Source organism: Cyanistes caeruleus, chromosome 5 (genome assembly GCF_971803275.1).
Source record: "Cyanistes caeruleus chromosome 5, bCyaCae1.hap1.1, whole genome shotgun sequence".
Classification (NCBI taxonomy): Eukaryota; Metazoa; Chordata; class Aves; order Passeriformes; family Paridae; genus Cyanistes; species Cyanistes caeruleus.
The window spans coordinates 3,036,090-3,056,019 of record NC_141705.1 but is presented as its reverse complement, the minus strand read 5'-3'; the positions used below and the strand labels follow the sequence as shown (position 1 = coordinate 3,056,019).

At 52.2% G+C, this 19,930-nt stretch overlaps 1 protein-coding gene across 3 annotated transcripts in view; it reads right to left on the bottom strand.

The window, feature by feature from the left end:
- LZTS3 (leucine zipper tumor suppressor family member 3) overlaps positions 1-19,930 on the bottom strand; it is a 44,847-nt gene that overhangs the window by 13,597 nt on the left and 11,320 nt on the right. The window contains exon 2 of one of the 3 annotated variants that reach the window (XM_086889714.1): positions 4,346-4,658. The exons of 1 other annotated variant lie outside the window; for it this stretch is intronic. The gene's annotated coding sequence lies outside the window, so the exon portion shown is untranslated. The remainder of the gene's footprint in view (positions 1-4,345; positions 4,659-19,930) is intronic. One more of the 3 variants, XM_086889716.1, reaches the window with a different exon arrangement.

Here is a 19,930-nt window from a genome sequence, read left to right as displayed (position 1 = left end):
AGGGATTGATTCAAGAGGCAGGGACCCCACAGTTCCCCTCCCACCTGGCTGCAGTGCCCCAGCACCTCCTGTTCTCCTACACCCTTCTCAAGTTGCTCAGTCTGAAGAGGGGAACAGAATGAGCTTTTCTTGTCTCTCACAGGCATTTTTTTCCAGCCCTCAAGTAACCCTTGTGGCTCTTTTCTGCACCTCCTCCTACTCCTTTCCCCCGTCCTGGCTTGCTGGCTGCCAGGTTTTCCTCCACCACTGGAATACAGCACAAACACACTTGAACCTGTCTGCAAAAACACGCAGATCTCGAGCTTTTCAACCACAAGCTTTTTCCACAACCAAAAGCCAAATGAAGTCAGAAGAACAACTCTTGCTCCTTCCCCAGGACACAGACCTCTCTTTTCCCATTTATCCCTGCACTGCAGATCTTTTCCTCCCCATTCAGAGCTAAAAAGCAAACTCAGAAAGGCAGGTTAGAGGGTCAAGTAGTGGCAAATTCTTGCAGCCACCCTCAGACACCTCTTGGGCTGTGAGGCTGCTGTGTGTCTGCACATTTTCCATCCTTCTGTGCAAAGGATTTATGATTGGATTTACTTTTGGACACAATCCTGAGCAACGTGCCCTAGGGCACCCTGCTGGAGCAGGGAGGTTGGACTTGGACTGCCCAGCATGGTTGTCCTGCCTAGGAACATCCAATTTGGGAATGTGGGGACCATCCTGTCCCTCTGTGACCTCCCCACTTTCCAGCTACGCCTGTCCCAGCTCCTGAGAGCGCTGAGGGGTCAGCACAGGGGCCTGCAGCATCCTCTGGATAACTGGGCCCAGTTCAAAGCCCTCAGCCCTCCCAGTCCAAACCCATTTCTGAGACAGGAGGATCATGCTTTGCTTTCCTCTCCTGAAAACGTGGCAGCATCAGGAGGGGGTGGAAGGATTAGGGACAGGCAGGTCCCGGTTTTGGGGGCTGCGCTTCCTCGGGCTGCTGAGGGAAATAAAAGTGAGCCGGCTTAGAAACATTTCCTCTTCCTTTCCGCCTGCTAATGAGATAATTACAGCCTTTTGTATTCTGGGAAACTACTTTCTCATTATGGGGGCCGCATCAGCTATTTACATAATAAGCCTGAAACAAAAGAGATGAGATGAAAAGACCCAGGCGGCTCTTCGGGGGAGCTCTTGTTGAGCTGCCAAGGGACAGCCTGCAGGGTGATGGATTCCTGCATCCCCAAAGCCCCTCTGGCCTCAAGTGGGTGGCACCACTTGATTCAGGATGTCCCCAGCTCCTCACTCTCAGCTGTGAGGGTCCCCAGGGTCCTCAGAACCAGCTCTGTCTTAGACCACTCCTTGCAATTCCCGATGCCAAGGGATCTGGGAGGGTGGCCAGGAATCCAGACCCACGTCAAGGAGAGTCATGACAGCATTTGTGGGGCTCACAGTGGCACCTGGGGACGAGTCCCACCACCAGAAGATGTTTGGTACCAAACTGGCCTGTTCCTTGTCCCATCTGCCGTGTCCCAGTTTCCTCCAGCTGTGGTCAAGGGACATTCTGGCTACCAACCTATCCCATATCCCAAATCCCAAATCCCATATCCCAAATCCCTGTTCCTCCTTTCACTTTCTGACCAAAGGACAGGATGGTTTCAAGCTCAGCCCAGACTGCCATCCCAAATCCCGTGTGTCCACCAGGAGGGGTTCATCTGTGACCCTTGTGACTGCCCCCAGAAGATACTCAGGGCCAGCTGTGTCACTGTCCCCAGCCCATGTCTCCCCAGTTGCCCAAGGGATGCATTGGTTACCAATCTGTCCCATTTCCCATTTCCCCATCCCCCAGCTGGCCAGTGTGTACCATCCTGTCCCACCCCACATCCCAGTTCCCTGCCCCACAGCTGCCTGGGGGGACACTGGGGACCAAACTGTCCCACCCCACACTCCAGTGCCCCGTCCCCCAGCTGGCCGAGGAACTCTCGTGCACCAAACTGTCCCTGCCAGCCTCTCCACCTCCCTTCCCCAATAAAGGCCCCATTGTTCTCCCCGACAAAGCCTGAACAGTGCAGCCTGCTCCACCTTCCCTGGCCAGTCCTCCCACTCTGCTATCAGTTTTCCTCCCTCAGTTGGTCGCTGTGGTTCAGGGACACAGTCCTCTGCCACCCTGTCCCCATCCCCCAGGATGTGGCAGGAGTGGGAATCGTGGCAAAGCACAACCACAATCTGCACTGTGGAGCACATGGCCTTGGCTCTGTGCCCTCCTGCTTGTCCTTCCTCCCCTCTCAGCTCCCTGAGGGTGTTCCTGGAATGGACACCTCGCCACAGCTTCCTGGAAACCCCTCACTGACAGTAAAATAATCAGTAAATCAGTCTGGGTGTGGCTACTGCTCATCCCAAACAAGCTGCTCCACCTGTCCCAAACCCACCTCCTCCATCCCAGCTCCTCATCCCTGGGAGTTCCCAGTTTTAATCCATGGGATTTCTGGATCTGAAAAAGCAGGCAGAGTGGAATTAAAAATCCAGCACCTGGCAGGCCGTGCCAATCTTGAGCTCTTCCAGTAAGGGAAGAAATCAGAATTATTCTGGAGGCTGCAGCAAGGTGGGAAAAGCCCCAGAGAAACCTTGGCAGGTGACACGGAGGTGTGACAAGGTACATTTGTACAGTCCCAGGGAGGCTGTTTTTGTCTCATCCTTGGAGGTTTTCGAGCCCTGAATGGACCAGGCAGGGCCCACCAGCAGCAAGATGTCCTGGAGAGCTTCCAGGGTCCTTTCCACCAGGAATTATCCTGCCATGGAGTTCTTTGCAAGCCACACTGGATGTCCACCAGCATTCCCCTGGCCACAGTCCTCATCCTCAGGGGGATGTTTCCCCTTTTCCCCCATCTGCTCTCAGAGCCCTGGGTTTGGGGCTGGCATCCTCCAGGATGAGGGCAGACAGGAATGATTTTCCATGACCTGCCTTATCCCAAGGGGCAGCAGGACAGGATGGTTTCAAGCTCAGCCCAAACTGCCATCCCAAATCCCGTGTGTCCACCGGGAAGGGTTCATCTGTGACCCTTGTGACTGCCCCCAGAAGATACTCAGGGCCCCAGGGAGGTCCTGGTGGCAACCTCTGCCCAGAAAAGCACCAGCTTTGGTGGCACAGGGAAAACTCCCTGGATTCCCTCAGTACAGGGAATGGACAGTCTGATGGAGCAGCCTCAGTGCTGGCTGTGACCCTGAGGGTCTGGCATGTCCCCTGCAGTGGGCTGGACTGCTCGGTGTCATCCCAGCCCTGTGTGCCTCAGTTTCCCCTTGTTAAGGGGCTGCCAGTGGGATTCAGGGTGAAATCTCCCCACCCTGAACAATCCATCTCTGTGCATCCCATTTCTGCTCTGACCCCTGGTGCAAACACAGCCCATCCCTAAAAAGCACCTGGAGAGGGTCCCACCGGCTCAGCCCTGCATGAATCCACTGAAAATCCTTTGGAAAGGCGGCTGGAGGTGCTGGCAGCTGAGTCTGTGGGACTCCCCAGCTCAGGGGAAGCTCCTGGTCACCACTCAATGTGTCCCAGCACGGAGCTACATCCCTTGCCTGGCTCCCCAGCATCTCCCTGAGCATCCTCACACATCCCCACATCCCAAATCTCAGAGGATCCCAATGTGACCCCCTGCTCCAGCCCAGCTCCATGGCCCCAAATGCCAGGGGACCCCCCCCTCTTTGTCACCAGACCCCTCTGCAGGATTTAAACCCCTGCTCTGAGCGGGATGTTTTGGGGGGAGGCTGATCCTGCCCTTTGGGATGAGCCATCACCCCAGAGCAGTCCCAAGGAGCCTTCCCCACGAGCCCTGCCTGGCTCTGCCATCCCCAAACCTCTGTCCCCGCAGGAAGCACAAGGAGGGGACCCTGCACCGCCTGCCACCCTCCACCCAGGCCACCAGCCCGGCCGGGATTTATCATTAACTCTACGCGAGGAATTTCTTGGGCTCGGAGCCAGCCCTGGGAGCGCCCGCTCCTCCCCGGGCACCTTGGAGCAAACCCCCATGGTGGCTCTTCCCCACCGCCGGAATCAGCGCTGCCAAAGCGGAGGGATGCCCTAAAATCCGCTGGGGTGCGAGGTCTCGATGCTGGGGGGGGGTTCCAGATGGATCCATGGGGTTTGGAAAGGGGGAAATCGCAGCTTTCCCCAGCCTGAGCTCCGCGCACCCCATCTCTGCTCCGGGAGCAGCCCGGTGTCCCCCCAAAAAAATCACCTGCAAAGGGTCCCAGCAGCTCAGCCCTGCACTAATCCACCCCAAACCCTTCCCTCCCCTGCCCGGCCCCAGACAAAGGCGAGAGGGGGAAGGAGAGGAAAGGAAAGACCCCACAAAAAAAGCCGGCACCCACCGGGATTTACCTGGGCAGCCCAGGGGTGCATCCTGCAGCTCCCCCTCCTCCGCCGACCCCGGAATTCATTGTTTCCCTGCGTGGTATCCCGGGAAAAAATCCAAATTAATACCTGCGGAGAGCAACCTGCTGCTGGGCTGGGGCCAAGGGCTGCCCTTGGCTCGGTGGGATTGGCCACGGAGCCCGCAGGAGATTTAACTCTTTGTGCCCGTGTCCGGCAGGGATTTTGGGAAGGGATGGCTTCGTCTTCCTCAAAGGGAAATTGGGGGCTGATGGTTTGTTTTAGTTTAAATGGGAATTTTGGAGTCAGACGCTGGGTTTTCCTGAAAAAAAAAAGGATTTGGAGTTTGCCTTTTTTTGTATTTTCAGATGGGATTTTGGGGGTCTCATGGCTTTGCACAAAGAGGGATTTGTGGATCTGGAAGGGTTTTGGGGTTTGCTAAAATAGGGATTTGTGGATCTGGAAGGGTTTTGGGGTTTGCTCAGATAGGGATTTGTGGATCTTGAAAGGTTTTGGGGTTTGCTGAAATAGGGGTTTGTGAATCTGGAAGGGTTTTGGGGTTTGCTAAAATAGGGATTTGTGGATCTGGAAGGGTTTTGGGGTTTGCTCAGATAGGGATTTGTGAATCTGGAAGGTTTTGGGGTTTGCTCACATAGGGATTTGTGGATTTGGAAGGGTTTTGGGGTTTGCTAAAATAGGGATTTGTGGATTTGGAAGGGTTTTGGGGTTTGCTGAAATAGGGATTTGTGGATCTGGAAGGTTTTGGGGTTTGCTCAAATAGGGATTTGTGGATCTGGAAGGTTTTGGGGTTTGCTCAGATAGGGATTTGTGGATCTGGAAGGTTTTTGGGTTTGCTCAGATAGGGATTTGTGGATCTGGAAGGTTTTTGGGTTTGCTCAGATAGGGATTTGTGGATCTGGAAGGTTTTTGGGGTTTGCTCAGATAGGGATTTGTGGATCTTGAAAGGTTTTGGGGTTTGCTGAAATAGGGATTTGTGGATCTGGAAGGTTTTGGGGTTTGCTGAAATAGGGATTTGTGGATTTGGGAAGTTTTGGGGTTTGCTCAAATAGAGATTGGGGTTCAGGGGTTTGTTTTATCTCAAACAGGGAATTTGGGATCAGACCGTGTGTTTTTCTTCAAATGGGAATTTTGGGGTCTGACAGGTTGGTTTTGCACAGAGAAAGTTTTGAGGGTCCCACAACTTGTTTTGCTCAACTGGAATTTTGGGATCTGACTGTTGGATTATTTTGTTTTAATACTTTTTTGCTCAAATAGAAAATTTCAGACTCTCCAAACTTGGTTTTTCTCAAATGAAGGATTTGAGATTCAGTTTGCTCAAATGGGGATTTTAGGATCAGACAGCTGGGGTTTGGGTTATTTTTCAAATAGGGAATTTTGGGATCTGATGGCTTGGTTTTGCTCAAATGGAGATTTTGGGATCAGGTAACTTATTTTGGCTGAAAGGGGATTTTGGGGTCTGGCAGCTGGGTTTTCCTCAAATAGGGATTTGGGGTCTGACTGCCTGGTTTTTGTTTGTTTGTTTTTCAAAAGGGCATTTTATGGTCTAGGGGTTTGTTTTGGTACAAATAGAGATTTAGGGCTCTAACAACTGGGCTTTTTTCAAATGGAACTTTGGGGTCCAACAAATTTGGCTTTTTTTCTTCAAGTGGGGATTGCTCAAAACAGCTCATTTTTAACTCAAACAGTTATTTTGGGATCTTTCTACCAGGGGCTCCTTCTCAACTCTCCATCCTTCTGGGGATGTTTCCCAGCTGTGTGAATGAAGAGTTCTCACAGAAGGGCAGAGAATTGGATGGATGGGATGAATGGGATGATGCATCCACAGAATCATGGAATGATTTGGTTTGGAAAGGACTTTAAACCCCATCTCATTCCAACCCCTGCCGTGGGCAGGGACACTTTCCACTATCCCAGCTTGCTCCAAGCTCCATCCAGCTGGCCAAAAGCCGGAGCTGGATGCTTCCCTCCTTCCTTCCCATCACTCAGAGCAGAGCCCTGATGCCACAGGAGGCCCAGAGCTCCTTTTTCCCACTTTCCCGGCTGCCAGCGCTGCGGCAGGAGAGCAATCAGGCTCCCCTCGGGCGCCATCCAGCCTCAGCACTTACTCTGGATTATTTGCAGTCCTGGAGGGAGGGAAATAAAGCCACACAAAGCTACCACTAATTTAGGCACATTTGCTCAAGTGAATTTTCTATTGGCAGGATGTCTGGGGATCAAAGGAGTAAAACAGCAATAATGCCAAAATAATCAAATATGGGTTAATGTGCGTTTAAACCAGGGCAAAACACATTGCTGGGGTGCACGGGGAAGGTGTAAATTATACCAAAATGCATTCCTGTGGAGATTCAAGCTCTTAATTTTGCCCTTAAGCACCAGACGCGGAGAATTCCGACAAAAAGGTTGGTTTTGGGATGTGTGTGCACCTTGGAAGTAGCCACACAGACAGAGAGCCCTTTCCATCCCTGGCAGTGCTCTGGCAGTGAGCAGAGGTGGCTCAGGAGCTCTGCTGGACGTGGACCATTCCCAGCAGCGGGGTTTGGGGAAGCTGTGGGAGCACAGGAGCCTGTGGCTGCCCGCCAGGGAGCTGCAGCAGAGCTCACAGGAGCCAGGCAGTTTCCTGACACTGCGGCTGGTGGAGGCCGTGCTCCCTTTGGGAGCTGAGTTATGTCTTAGCACTTCCCACAGATGAATAAATCATGATAGGAGAGACTTTGGGGAAGGCTGGAGAATCCAGGATAACCCGTGCTCCTGGCGCTCTCAAGTGGGGTGTAAACTTTTGAACCCCCAGCTCGTTTCTAACCCAGGGCTGAGCCAGGAACCTCTCTGTCCCCCCAGCTCACCTCCAGCAAAGCCCCTCCATCACCTCTGAGAGCCAGGAGAGCCACCCAGTTCTCACCCAGCACCCCTTTGAGGCAGGGCTCCTGCACAGCCAGCTGCTCCCAGGCCACCGTGTTTCCCTGTCCCCACGGGGCACAACCACCAGCACTTGGTCTCAGCCCTTTGTGGGGTTTATCCTTCTCTGCTTTGCTCTTTTTGGGTATCCACAGCCAAACTGTGTCACCCAGACCCAACCTCCCAAGGTGACCTCCAGCCTGGGACTACAGGGTTGGGTTTACCCCCTAAAAAGCCTTCCCTACCCAGCCACGATGGCATCGCTCTGTCTTGGGGCTGAGGCTCTGAACATCCACCCTTCCTTCTTCCTCTTGAAGAAAGGAAAAATTTACTCCTCCAAAATCCAAACTCTTTGTTCCCACGTCCTTCAGGGTTTTTTTTTCCCCTTTTCCTCGCAGGAGTGGCACCCCCTGGCAGGGTGATTTCCATTCTCTTGGAGCACTTTCATTTCAAGATCCCCAAGCTCTCTGAAATCCCTGGACTGCACCTGCAGGATTGGCTCAGAGTTTTCTGCACTGATCAGAGAAGGAGGAAAACATCAGCTGCAGTGAGGTCTGAAGGAGCATCAGTGGCCTGGGACATTCCCCAGGGTGGAGAGCACTGATGTGCTCAGGCATGCATCAGGACAGAGCTGGAGATGGGAATGGGAGCAGAGACAGCGGCTCCCTGCACTGGGATTTCTTCCTTGAAAGCTCTGGGGAGCTGCTTTTCGGTACCAGACACCCCAGTGTGAGCAAGAGCCTCCCTCCTCTCTCCACCCAGACTCCTCTATTTAGAGGAAAGATCATTTTCAAAGCCTTGAGGAGCAGAAAAAAGCCCTAAATAAGGGTACCCTGGCTGCTGAACACACTTTGAGGCCGTGAATGAAGCGAATCTCCATCCCAGGATATCTGAGTGCCTTGGCTGGGCAATGTCAAGGCCAGCCAGGTCTGGTGATGAGGACGGTTCTGAATTTGTGCTGGAGGCCTCCAGAGATTTCCAACCAGCACCACAAGAACTTAAACCCAGCTCAGACCTCAGCTGTGAACGAGCTGTGCCTGTGAGTGCTTGACATCCACAGGGCTGGACACTGGAACCAGATCCCTGCAGTATCTCTTCACCAGGCTCTGTCTGGAGCTCTTCCCCACTCTCTGTTATTAAAGCAGAGAATTCCAGACTGGTTTCCAAGGAAAGACCCTGTTTTCTGTGACACCCAAGGGTTTCTGTGACACCCAAGGGTTTTCCTGTGTTTGTGGAGAGATGCTGCCTTGCCTGATTTGTTGTGAGTGGCCCCTGCAGGGAACACAGGGACCACAGCCAAACGTGCAGGATGGGGCTGGTAGAGGAGCATGACTCCACCATGCCAGGAAATCAAACCTTTCTGCTGGGAAAGCTGATAAAATCCCCAGCAGCCTGCACAGTCTGAGCAGGCTCTGTGGCTGAGCTCCCAGCAGAAATGTCAGGATGACACCCAGAGTTTGTCTGTGCGAGGAAAGAACTTGGTTATGTGATAAAACAAACCTTCTCTGCACCTGGGGGATCACCAGCACAGGGACATGCTGCTGGTCTGGAAGTTAAGATGCTGGGAGAGGCTTTTCCTGCTCATGAAGTGGAATTTGAGCCTGTGTGAGACCTCTTCATACCCACAGGGAGCTGGGGGTGGGAGAGGACCTTCTCCAAGCTGTCACAGGGGGTGGCAGGGGGTCCTGAGGCTGGGCTCACCCCAAAAGCTGGGTTGATGCCAGCTGCTGCAACGGGGGACATTTTCCATCTCCAATCCATGACATCTGCCTGCTCAGCTTGAGCCAGCACAAACAAGCCAAAAGACTCTGGTTTGTGTCATCCAGAGGGATGGTTTCCTATTCTGGAAAAAAAAAACATCCCTGCTGGTATAAGCTGTCTCTTCCTGTACCAGCACAGGGCAGACAAAGCCTCGCAGTGCTGGCAAGCCACAGCCTGGTGCACGGGCCAGGTCTTCCCGTAAATCAGGAGAGGCTCCTGCATCTCCACCTGTGGGTGCTGGGAGCCCTGAGTGTGTGCTGGCTGTGCTGGCCATGGGATTCGGGTCAGGTCTGAGCTGCCTGGGGGGAGGATGTGAATTATCAGCTTTCCCAAATCATGTCTAGACCAGAGGATTGTGGAATTGTGGAATCATCATGGAATGGTTTGGATTGGAAAGGAGCTTAAAGCTCACCCAGTTCCAACCCCCTGCCATGGGCAGGGACAACTTCCACTATCCCAGGTGGCTCCAAGCCCCATCCAGCCTGGCCTTGGACACTTCCAGGGATCCAGGGGCAGCCACAGCTTCTCTGGGCACCCTGTGCCAGGGCCTCACCACCCTCACAGGGAAGAATTTCTTTCCGATAATTAGTCTGAATCTCTCATCTTTTAGTTTAAAACCATTCCTTAAGCATCCTTGGGTGATTACCCAGAATGAATGAAACAAAGCTCCCATTCACAGTCCCAAAGCATCAGGCCAGGCCTAGTTAAAATAAATTGGAGCAATCCAGCTTGCAGCCAGGAGGGCCAGATTTCCACTGAAATCACCAGGTATTCAAGGATCCTCTTTGGAAGCATTCCTTCTCTCCATATCAGGAATTAGGGATTTGTTTCAGCCCCCTCGGCTCAGGGTGGGAGGTTTTTTCCCAGGGAGGAACATCAGGCTCAGGACTAAGTTGTGGGTGGTTATGTTGTCCCATCCATCTCCATCTCCATCATCTCCATCATCTCCATCATCTCCATCTCATCTCCATCTCCATCCCCATCTCATCTACATCTCCATCATCTCCATCATCTCCATCATCTCCATCTCATCTCCATCTCCATCTCATCTCATCTCATCTCATCTCATCTCATCTCATCTCATCTCCATCTCCATCTCCATCTCCATCTCCACCTCCATCATCTCCATCATCTCCATCATCTCCATCATCTCCATCATCTCCATCTCCATCCCCATCTCATCTCATCTCCATCTCCATCATCTCCATCATCTCCATCGTCTCCATCATCTCCATCATCTCCATCTCCATCTCCATCTCCATCTCCATCTCCATCTCCATCCTGGCCAATCTCTGCTCTGGAGAAGAACTGGTGGCTGAGCGGCTTCAGCAGAAGCAGAAGCATGAGAATTCTCAAGTCTTGGGAAAGATCTTCTGGAGGGGCTTTGGAACATGGAGCAGGAAACCTGGAGCACCCCTGATGGCTCCCAGGCCTCTCTGGGTAGGATGGAAGGTTGACAGTTCCCTTTGCAGGCCACAAGGACCCAGCTGACACAGTCCATGGGCCACAGAGAGGGATTTGGAACGGGCATGGGCTGAAGTGCCACCTGAATCCATGACCATCTGATGGCCCTGGACTCCTGGGAATTTGGAATTCCCAGTTAATGAATGACCTGAGTGCTACAAACACATCCCCCAGGTACTGCCTCCCCCAAGGCTCTTTGTCCTTGGAGGAATGTGGGTATTCCCTGCCCTGAGGACAAATTCCTTTGCAGTCACTGGCGCTGACCCATGACTGGAAACCAGTTTCCCCAGTGGCTGAACCAAAGGTTTTGTCTCCAGTTCTGCTCCAGCCACCATCTCCCTGGCTTCCTTTTCTTTAGGCTGTGTGGCCAATTCCTCCGTTTCCCAACTCTCCCAGCTCTGCTCCCCAGCCTTGCTCATCTCCAGGTTCATCCATGCCCTGGCTGGGATGCCATGCAGGGAAAAAAAAGAAGGAGAAACCTTCACAACCCAGATTTGTAACTTTGGTGGCATCAGGATGGCCCAGAACTAGGAATCACCCCTCTGCATCACACGTTAATCCTAAAAAACAGCAGGGAAGGATCCAGGTTTGGCCAGGAAGAGGGATGGAAGAGGGTTGGGGCACAGAGGTGCACAGCCAAAATACGTTCTGCCTGGACAGGGTGATGCCTCCAGACTGCTCACCAACCCTTTTCCTGAATATTTGTGGCCAAGGCAGGGTTTTAATGGTCGTGCCAGGGGATTTTGTCCCCCCCTGAGCAGCACTGGTGGTGCCTCTGTCCTGGAGATACCTGGACACCTCCTCTCAGTGGCCTGTGAGCAGTGGGACCGAGAGACTTTGAAGTGACAAAATGGAAAAGCTCAGAAGGGATCCACAGGCAAAATGGAAAAGCTCAGAGAGGATCCACAGGCAAGGCAAGAAGAAAAACCTCAAAGGGATCCACAGGCAAAAATCCTTTTTGTGTTGGAAGCATTTTTGGCTGTGATCACGCTGTGATTTTGCCCTGCCAGGAATGACTTTGTGGATCACCTGGGAGATCTTCCTCCACTCTGGGGCAACCTTTGGAGCAGCTCAGGCGTTTGTGGCTCACCAAACCTTCACCCTGCAGGGACAAACCAGCTTTCCTCTGCAGTTTTCTTGCACCCTCAGCATCCCCCAGCCCGTTTCTGGGAGGGGGCTCCATGCATCCACAGCAGGAGGATGGAGCTCCTGAAGCCACAGGAGATGCCAGGGATGGGGAAACATGGATCCAATGTGATCCCCTTCCAGTCCACCAGGTGAGGAGGGGCCTTTTCCCAGCCCTGCCAATGCACAGCCACCAACTCCTTCTGCTCCTTCATGGAGCGATGATGGGTGGGGAAACCCAGGAATGGCATTTCCCTGGAGATGCCCCTGTGCTCCCAGCTGGCCTGTGGACCTCACCCCATCACCTCTGAACGGGCCACAAGAGAGTTTAGGGCAAGGAACGAAAGGAAGGAGTCGAGGGGATGGGCCAGGGAGGGAAAATTTCCATAGCTGCATAATAAAGGTGATTACATAAGGGCATCCTGCGTCATCTGCGGCTGGCATCTCCGGAGAAGTAATTACATCTGCACCACACATCTAAAGAAAATATTATCACGTTGGCTTCCAAATTCTATAATTAGCTCTTGCAAGATGTGTGCCAGGGGCTTTATCATTCCGTGTACGTTGGCTATGGAGCCAGGCACAGACACACGGAGGTTTTTTTTCATTTGCCAGCAAGGAAAATATTTGGAGTTTAGTGTGGCAGCTGACCCCAGTCCCCCTGGAAGGGGCGGCTCTGAGGGTTTGAAGTGGTGTGTAAAGAGTGAAATATTTTCCCGGTCTGCCTCGGTGCCTGCCGGGCCGTGGGGATCCAGTGGGAGGGCAGGAATGGCAAAGCCAGGCCTTGGCTTTCCCTCCTCCTTCAAATGCTCTTTGATTTCTGCCCTGACGCTCTGAACCTCGGGAAGGCTTTTTTCCCTCGCTAAATAAATGACCTGATTTGCAGGGAGGTGTTGCCCTCACCGCTTCCTGGGCTCTCTGCTCTGTCATATAAAACAAAACTCCTTTTGCTCGGACTTCAGAACCAACTCTGGGCTTTGAACGCTTCTCCCATCCCTCCAGATCCTTGGCAAAAGGAAAAAAAAGAGGCTTTGAAATGGAAGCAGAGGCTGCAAAACTCTTGGTTTGTTGGAGGGCTTTTCATGTGAGGCTGGAGATGGCCACGGGAAAAGCTGGGGACACGACAAGGGCAGGGATGGATGGGAGGATGAATGAGGCAGGGATTTGTTTTCCTTCTGTTTTCCATTTGCTCATAACCAGCCTGGGAGCCCTGGAAAGCACCAGCAGCTCTGCTGCAAACAGAACACTGAGGAGATTTATCCACATCTCCTCCAAAGAAGCTCCTCCAGCAACGGCTTCAGCTGGAAAATGGGGCTGTGCACGATCAGGAGAGTGGGAGGGAGTGCCAAAATCCCGAGGGCTTGGTGAGAAAATGGTTGTGTTGTGTGTGTGAGAGCATGTGAGTGTGAGAGCGTGTGTGTGCAGCTTGGATAAACCATCCTCAAGTGGAAAAACATCCTCTCTATCCTGGCCTCGTGGAGTAGGGTGGTGACAACTCCTCCCCGTTTCTCAGTTTTGTGTTATTTCCACTCAGAAGATGCAGAGAACTGGAGGATGGGGAGAGAGGAGGACTCCAAAGCTCAGCAGAGCTGTCATTAGAGCCAGATCTAGCAAAACCTGTGAGGGGTGAATAACCCACCCAGGGGCCACGAGGTGAGACCTGCCCAAAAGCACCACTTTGCTCCTGTTCACCACCAATCTCCAGAGCCTCTGGGTGTGTCAGTGATCAGAAATGCTCATTCCAGGAGAGGAAAACCCAGAGGCAGAAAGCAAGCATGAAAAAACAAAATCCACGATGTCTCTACTGAGGGAGGTATCTCCAGCCCTGCTGTCCTGCTGTGCTTTTCTACAACACCCTGTGACTGGTATAAAACCTTTCTGCATTGCCCCAGCCATCCTGAAGATCATCATCACAACTGAGTCACAGGATGGTTTGGGAAGGGACCTTAAAACTCATCCAGTCCCACCCCTGCCATGAGCAGGGACACTTTCCACCATCCCAGATGCCCCAAACCCCATCCAACCTGGGCACTTCCAGAGTTGTGGCAGCCACAGCTTCTCTGGGTAAGCCACACCAGGGCCTCACCAACCTCACAGGGAACAATTTCTTCCCCACATCCCACCTAACCCTGCCCTCTGGCAGTTTGAAACTATTCCCCCACACCCAAAGTCCCTCTGCAGCTCTCTTTTAGCCCCTTTAGGTACAGGATTTTGTGGGTTTCGTTGCTCACCTGAGCTTTGCAGAGCACCTCAGGGCTCCCCAGAATGTGGGGTTTATGCACTTTTGGGGACATAAAGCTGCTGGCCTTGCCCTTCTGCCCTAACCCTGCTCGTGGCTGGTTTTCACTGCTTCCATCCCTCAAAAAAAAAACCCCAAAACCCTCTACTTTGGAAATTTTCCCTCTTCAGCAGCAGTGTCCCAGGGATAGGGGAATGGCACAGCCCTCGTTCCGTGTGGGAAGGAGAGAGGTGGAGAAGGGTGGTGTGGGAGCAGGGAGGAAGGGAGAGCAGCTGTGTCCATGATTTGCAGGAGAGAGAACGAGCTCCTGCATGGTTTGGAAATTGGTTCCCATTTCCCAATGGGAATTCCTGTACTCCATCCTGAAATCCAGGCAGAGCTTCCTGGTGCTTTGTGCAAGGATTTTCCAGAGGAGAAGGCTGCAGCACCACCTGCTCTCTCCACTCTCTTTTCCTCTCATCCCTACCTTCAGCTGGGGGAAGCAGAATTCCTCAGGCGTGCATGTAAAATGGGAAGCACTTGTGAAACAAGCTCCAGAGGAGCTTGGCACATGTTACAAGCTTGCACTTCATATATTTGGGACAGAACTCACCCCGCCACAGCATCCTGATTAATTTGTCTGAGCTGGGAGCAATCCCACGCCGTTCATCTCACCTGTGCTGCTGACAGGAGCTGCCTGTGCAGGCACCAGGAGTATTCCCAGAATTTTTCCTCGGTAGTTTTGGGTTTTTTTTTTAAATGAATCTGTGCTGACAAATTGCTCAGACATTCCCAGGAGGCTCTGCAGGAGCGTCGGTGGCTTTGGGGCAGCGTTTCAGACGGATCCAGAGACGTGGCCAAATGACACACAGATGTGGAGCTGTCTCCTTTTTTCAGTTTTTCAGCAAAAAAAACAACAAATATCAGGAAGCAGGTGAAGGTGAAAATAAAGGAGAAAAGGACAAAACCCCTTCCTCAGGCAGTGGTTGGTGGCCTGGAGAGCTCCCTGCCGTGGCATGCAGTTGATGTTCAGTGTTTGAGGGGAAACTTGGCAAGTTCATGGACCAGAAATCCATCAGGACCTGCTGTAAATTGCACAGAAGGCAGATTTGGGAGTGTATTGAGGGAATATAAAGCAGGCTGTCAGACTGGCCCTTTTCCTCCTATCCCTGCCCACTGCTGATAGAATTGTAAAGGCTGGGAAAGACCTCCAAGATCATTGAGCCCAAAAATTCACCTTGATTTTTCATCCCTAAAACATTAAGTGTCCCCCCAGGAATGCAGCAGGCTGTGCAGAAAGAGCTGTGAAAATTCAAATTGTTGTAATGCAGAGGTGCCTTGTGTTCATGATTCTACAAAAACCAAAACCAAAAACAAACAAAAAACCACAAAAACCCAATTCCCCCAAAACACCCCCAAAACAAACAAACAAACCAAAAGCAAAAAAAAAACCAAAAAACCTAAACCACCAAAAAACCAAGCCCCCCCAAAAAATGCAAACCATACAAACCACCAAACACCTTGATATTTTCCTAAACTAAACGAAACCAGAGAATTTTCCACACTGAGGATGCATTAGCTGTCATGAAAGCAGCTAAATCTGCACGCTAGGACAAGAAATTCATCTCCAGCAGGAAGGTGGGATGGTGGGGAAGGGGAAACGGGGGCTGATTATTTGGGCAAGCCGTGGGAAGGAAGAGCATCCCTGGGAAAAGGCTGCTGGTCCCATGAGGAGATGCTAAGGGCCCGAATTCCCTGGTGAGGAAGGAATCCTCAGGCCACCCTAAATGTGGTTTTCTCCTTGGATACAAGGAGAGCAAACGCTGTCCCAGGGCCCAGCTGGAAGCTGGAGAAGCCCCATGATGTCACTTTTGCAGGTAGAGGGGTCCCAGGAGCTCCAGGGGACATGGCCATGCTACGATGCCACGTGGCCCTTAGACCCAGGAGGAAAGAAAACTCTGGAAAAGATCTCCATGACTTGGTGAGGAGCTTTAAAACTTGATCCATGTGCATTTGTAGTAGGGACATCACCCTGGTGAGTGCTTGGAGGAGTAACAGGCAGAGCTTGGGAAAAATATTGGGAAGGGCTGGAGCTTGTCCAGGGCAGGGAACGGAGCTGGGGAAGGGTCTGGAGCCCCAGGAGGGGCTGAGGGAGCTGGAAAGGGGCTCAGCCTGGAGAAAAGGAGGCTCAGGGGGCCCTTCTGGCTCTGCACAACTCCCTGCCAGGAGGGGACAGCCGGGGGGGTCGGGCTCTGCTCGCAGGGAACAGGGACAGGAGGAGAGGGAACAGCTCAGGCTGGGCCAAGGGAGGTTTAGATTGGATATTTGGGAAGGCTTCCACCCCAAAATAGCGGTCAAGCATTGGAACTGTCCAGGGCAGTGCTGGAGCCCCCATCCCTGGAGGGATTTAGAAGCCATGTGGATGTGGCACTTGGGGACAGGGGTCAGCAGTGGTCTTGGCAGAGCTGGGGGAAAGGTTGGACTCGATTATCCTGGGGGGATTTTCCATCCCAAACAGTTCTGGGACTCTCTCTGCACATGGCTTCTTGCTTTGTCTCCGTGGCCCTTGGCAGCCTCTCCTGGTCACTGATCTTGCTTCCCTCATCTCAGAAACACCACCCCGTGAGGCCAGCACCTGTTTGCCTTGGGAAGGGCCTTTTATTCCTTCTTCAAGCAAGGCACTGCTGAGATGCCTCCGTGGGAGGAGGGAGAGGGGTTAAACCCCCCCAAATGTCCCAAAAATAGCCAGGCTTTTCCCGCTCACATTGACTCACCCGTCACAGACCACAGACTCCTGAGTCACGGTGTGGGGAAATCGTCTGTCCCTGCTCTGCTCCAAACAGAGCTTGTTTGTGTCCAGAGTGACCCTTGGTGACCCTTGGAGGGCCAGCCCTGCCCTCATGCAGGGCTGGGAGATGGGAGATGGCGCTGGGATGTGTCAGCATCGCGGCACAGACGGGCTGGGGAGGAGCTCACCCTCTTCTGCTTCTCCTGGGGTTTCCTGGGGTCCTTTTTGGTGCTCAGCCTTGTCAGTGGGGGTTTCTACACCTGCAGGGGCCTCCCCCTCTGGAATAAGGTGCCCAGCAGGAAGTGGGACTGTGTGTGTGCCCACCCCACAGGATTTCAGCTGGCTCTGGTTTGACTCCCACTCCCTCCTCGCAGTCCTCTCCCATCCCTTCCCAAGTGCCAGAGCTTTAACCCACGTGGGGACAATTCAAAATACCTTTCTCAAAACCCCTCAGTGCTCCCAGCTAAAGAAGAGAAATGAAGGGGAAAAACCCCCACACGATTCTGGAGGTGTGGGGAGCAGGTGTCTGTCCTGGGATCACAGCCAGGAGCAACACAACTTCTAAAAGCCACAAAGGTGACCCCAGGAACCCTCACGGCCACCAGGGATGTGGTGACCACAGGAAATGGGGCAGAGGAGGGGCTCCATGGTCCTTTGGTGCCCTTTTCCCTGCAGGAGACTTCCCACCAAGAGCTGTCCCCTCTCCAGCACCCAGATCCTCACGATCCTAACCCAACATTCCCAAAACTCCGCACTTTGGTCCCACAAGGAGGAAGGTGCAGGAGGATGTGCTCACTTCTCCCCTGCTCGGTCCCACCGGAGTGGAGACCCCGATCCCACAGCTGGGGTTAAAGGAAAGGTTCTCATTGATATTTTGGGAGCCACTTCCTTCCCCTCCCCTCCTCCAGAATAGCTTTTTGTCTTTGGGTTTATTTTCTTTGTTGCCTCATAAAGGTTTGACCCTGGCGTGTTTTGAATGGACCAGGAGGCAGCATTGAATTCCTCCTGGGATGTGGCTGCCTCGGGCACGGGAGGGAGGAGGGAATTTCATTGTGTCCAACCTTGCAGACCTTGGGGAGGAAAAGCAGCGGCTTCTCCTGCTGTGGTTTGTGTCTGCTGGGCCCTGTGTCCTCTGCAGCTCCTCCCTTGGCTCAGCCCACCCAGCCACCCCCACTCGGGTCACTTGTCCTTCGAGGAGCTGCTCGGTGACAGCTCCTCTGCAGTGGGAAAAGGGGATATCCATCCCTGGATAGCCATCCCTGGATATCTGTACCTGGATATCCACCTCTGGACATCTGTACCTGGATATCCACCTCTGGACATCTGTACCTGGATATCCATCCCTGGATATCTGTACCTGGATATCTGTCCCTGGATATCCATCCCTGGATATCCACCTCTGGATATCTGTACTTGGATATCCACCTCTGGATATCTGTACTTGGATATCCATCCCTGGATATCTGTCCCTGGATATCCACCTCTGGATATCCATCCCTGGATATCTGTACCTGGATATCCACCTCTGGACATCTGTACCTGGATATCCATCCCTGGATATCTGTACCTGGATATCGACCTCTGGATATCTGTACCTGGATATCCACCTCTGGATATCCATCCCTGGATATCTGTACTTGGATATCCACCTCTGGACATCTGTACCTGGATATCCATCCCTGGATATCTGTACCTGGATATCTGTACCTGGATATCCATCCCTGGATATCTGTACCTGGATATCCATCCCTGGATATCCACCTCTGGATATCCATCCCTGGATATCTGTACCTGGATATCCATCCCTGGATATCCACCTCTGGATATCCATCCCTGGATATCTGTACCTGGATATCCATCCCTGGATATCTGTACTTGGATATCCATCCCTGGATATCCATCCCTGGATATCCACCTCTGGATATCCATCCCTGGATATCTGTACCTGGATATCCATCCCTGGATATCTGTACCTGGATATCCATCCCTGGATATCTGTACCTGGATATCTGTACCTGGATATCCACCTCTGGATATCTGTACTTGGATATCCATCCCTGGATATCTGTCCCTGGATATACGTCCTTGGATGTCCATCCCTGGATATCCACCTCTGGATATCTGTACCTGGATATCCACCTCTGGATATCCATCCCTGGATATCCATCCCCATGTCTGACCCAGACTCTTCAGGGCTCTTCACCCCTCTGCTGCAGCCAATAAAAGTCACTGCTAAATCTCTGTGGACCCCACGGATGGATCCATGTTTTGTGTGTTTACAATGCCCCAAAATAAAGAGTAAAAGCTCTGGTTAATGATCACAGAATCACTGGGTTGGAAGAGAGCTCCAAGATCATCGAGTCCAACCCAGCCCCTCACCTAAACCATGGCACCACATCCAGTCTTTTTTCAAACACATCCAGGGATGGTGACTCCACCACTTCCCCAGGCAGAAAATTCCAGTATTTTATCACCCTTTCTGTAAAAAACTTCTTCCTAACATCCAACCTGACGTGGCCTCCTGACCCACCAAAGGGTCTTGGAGAGCTCAGGTTTCATTTGGGCTCTCTCTTTTCTGCCCAAAATACTTAAGAACCAACACTGGCAGCCGAGACAAAACTTCCTGACATTCTGGCTCAATAAAGTTAAGGAATTTACTCCACAATTCAGTTTGCAATTGGCCACATCAGGTCTCTCCTGGACGTTCAGGGACGACAGGGAAGGAAGCGACTTTTAATTTGATTTTACAAAATTAAGAGCAGCAAAATAACTGCAGCAGCACTGCCTGTCCTCAAGCTGGAGATCAGAAAATTGCTGATAACAACGGAGGGGAGAAAAAAAAAAACAAACCCAAACAACTCAATAATTTCTGTTCTGGCTTCGGAAAAAAGCAGGCTGATGTTCTCATATTGCACAGGGACAACGAAGTGCTTTCTAGTCCATTAGTAACCCAGGAAGACACTAAATGGCATGGCCTGAGGATAAACATTTTTAAACAGCGGGTTCAGATTAATTTGCTCCCAAGAGCCCCGTGGAAGCAGGACGAGGGGAGGTTTGGGCTGCTGCTCATCCTCTCTAAGAAGTCCTGGGATTTCTCTCAGATCCCAGAAGAGTGGAAAGATGATAATTACAGGGCAATATTAAAAAAAAAAAAAAAAAAGGGGGTGGGGAAGGAAGAGTTGGAATGATGCAGCTTAGGCTGGTAGAAAGGGATGCAGGATTAGAGGGATGGAGCGTGGGAAGCTGTCAATAGAAATAGATGGCTGATAAAAAACCAGCATTTCACAGATTCCTTCAGCCTCACCCGGGGCAGGTTTGGATCAGG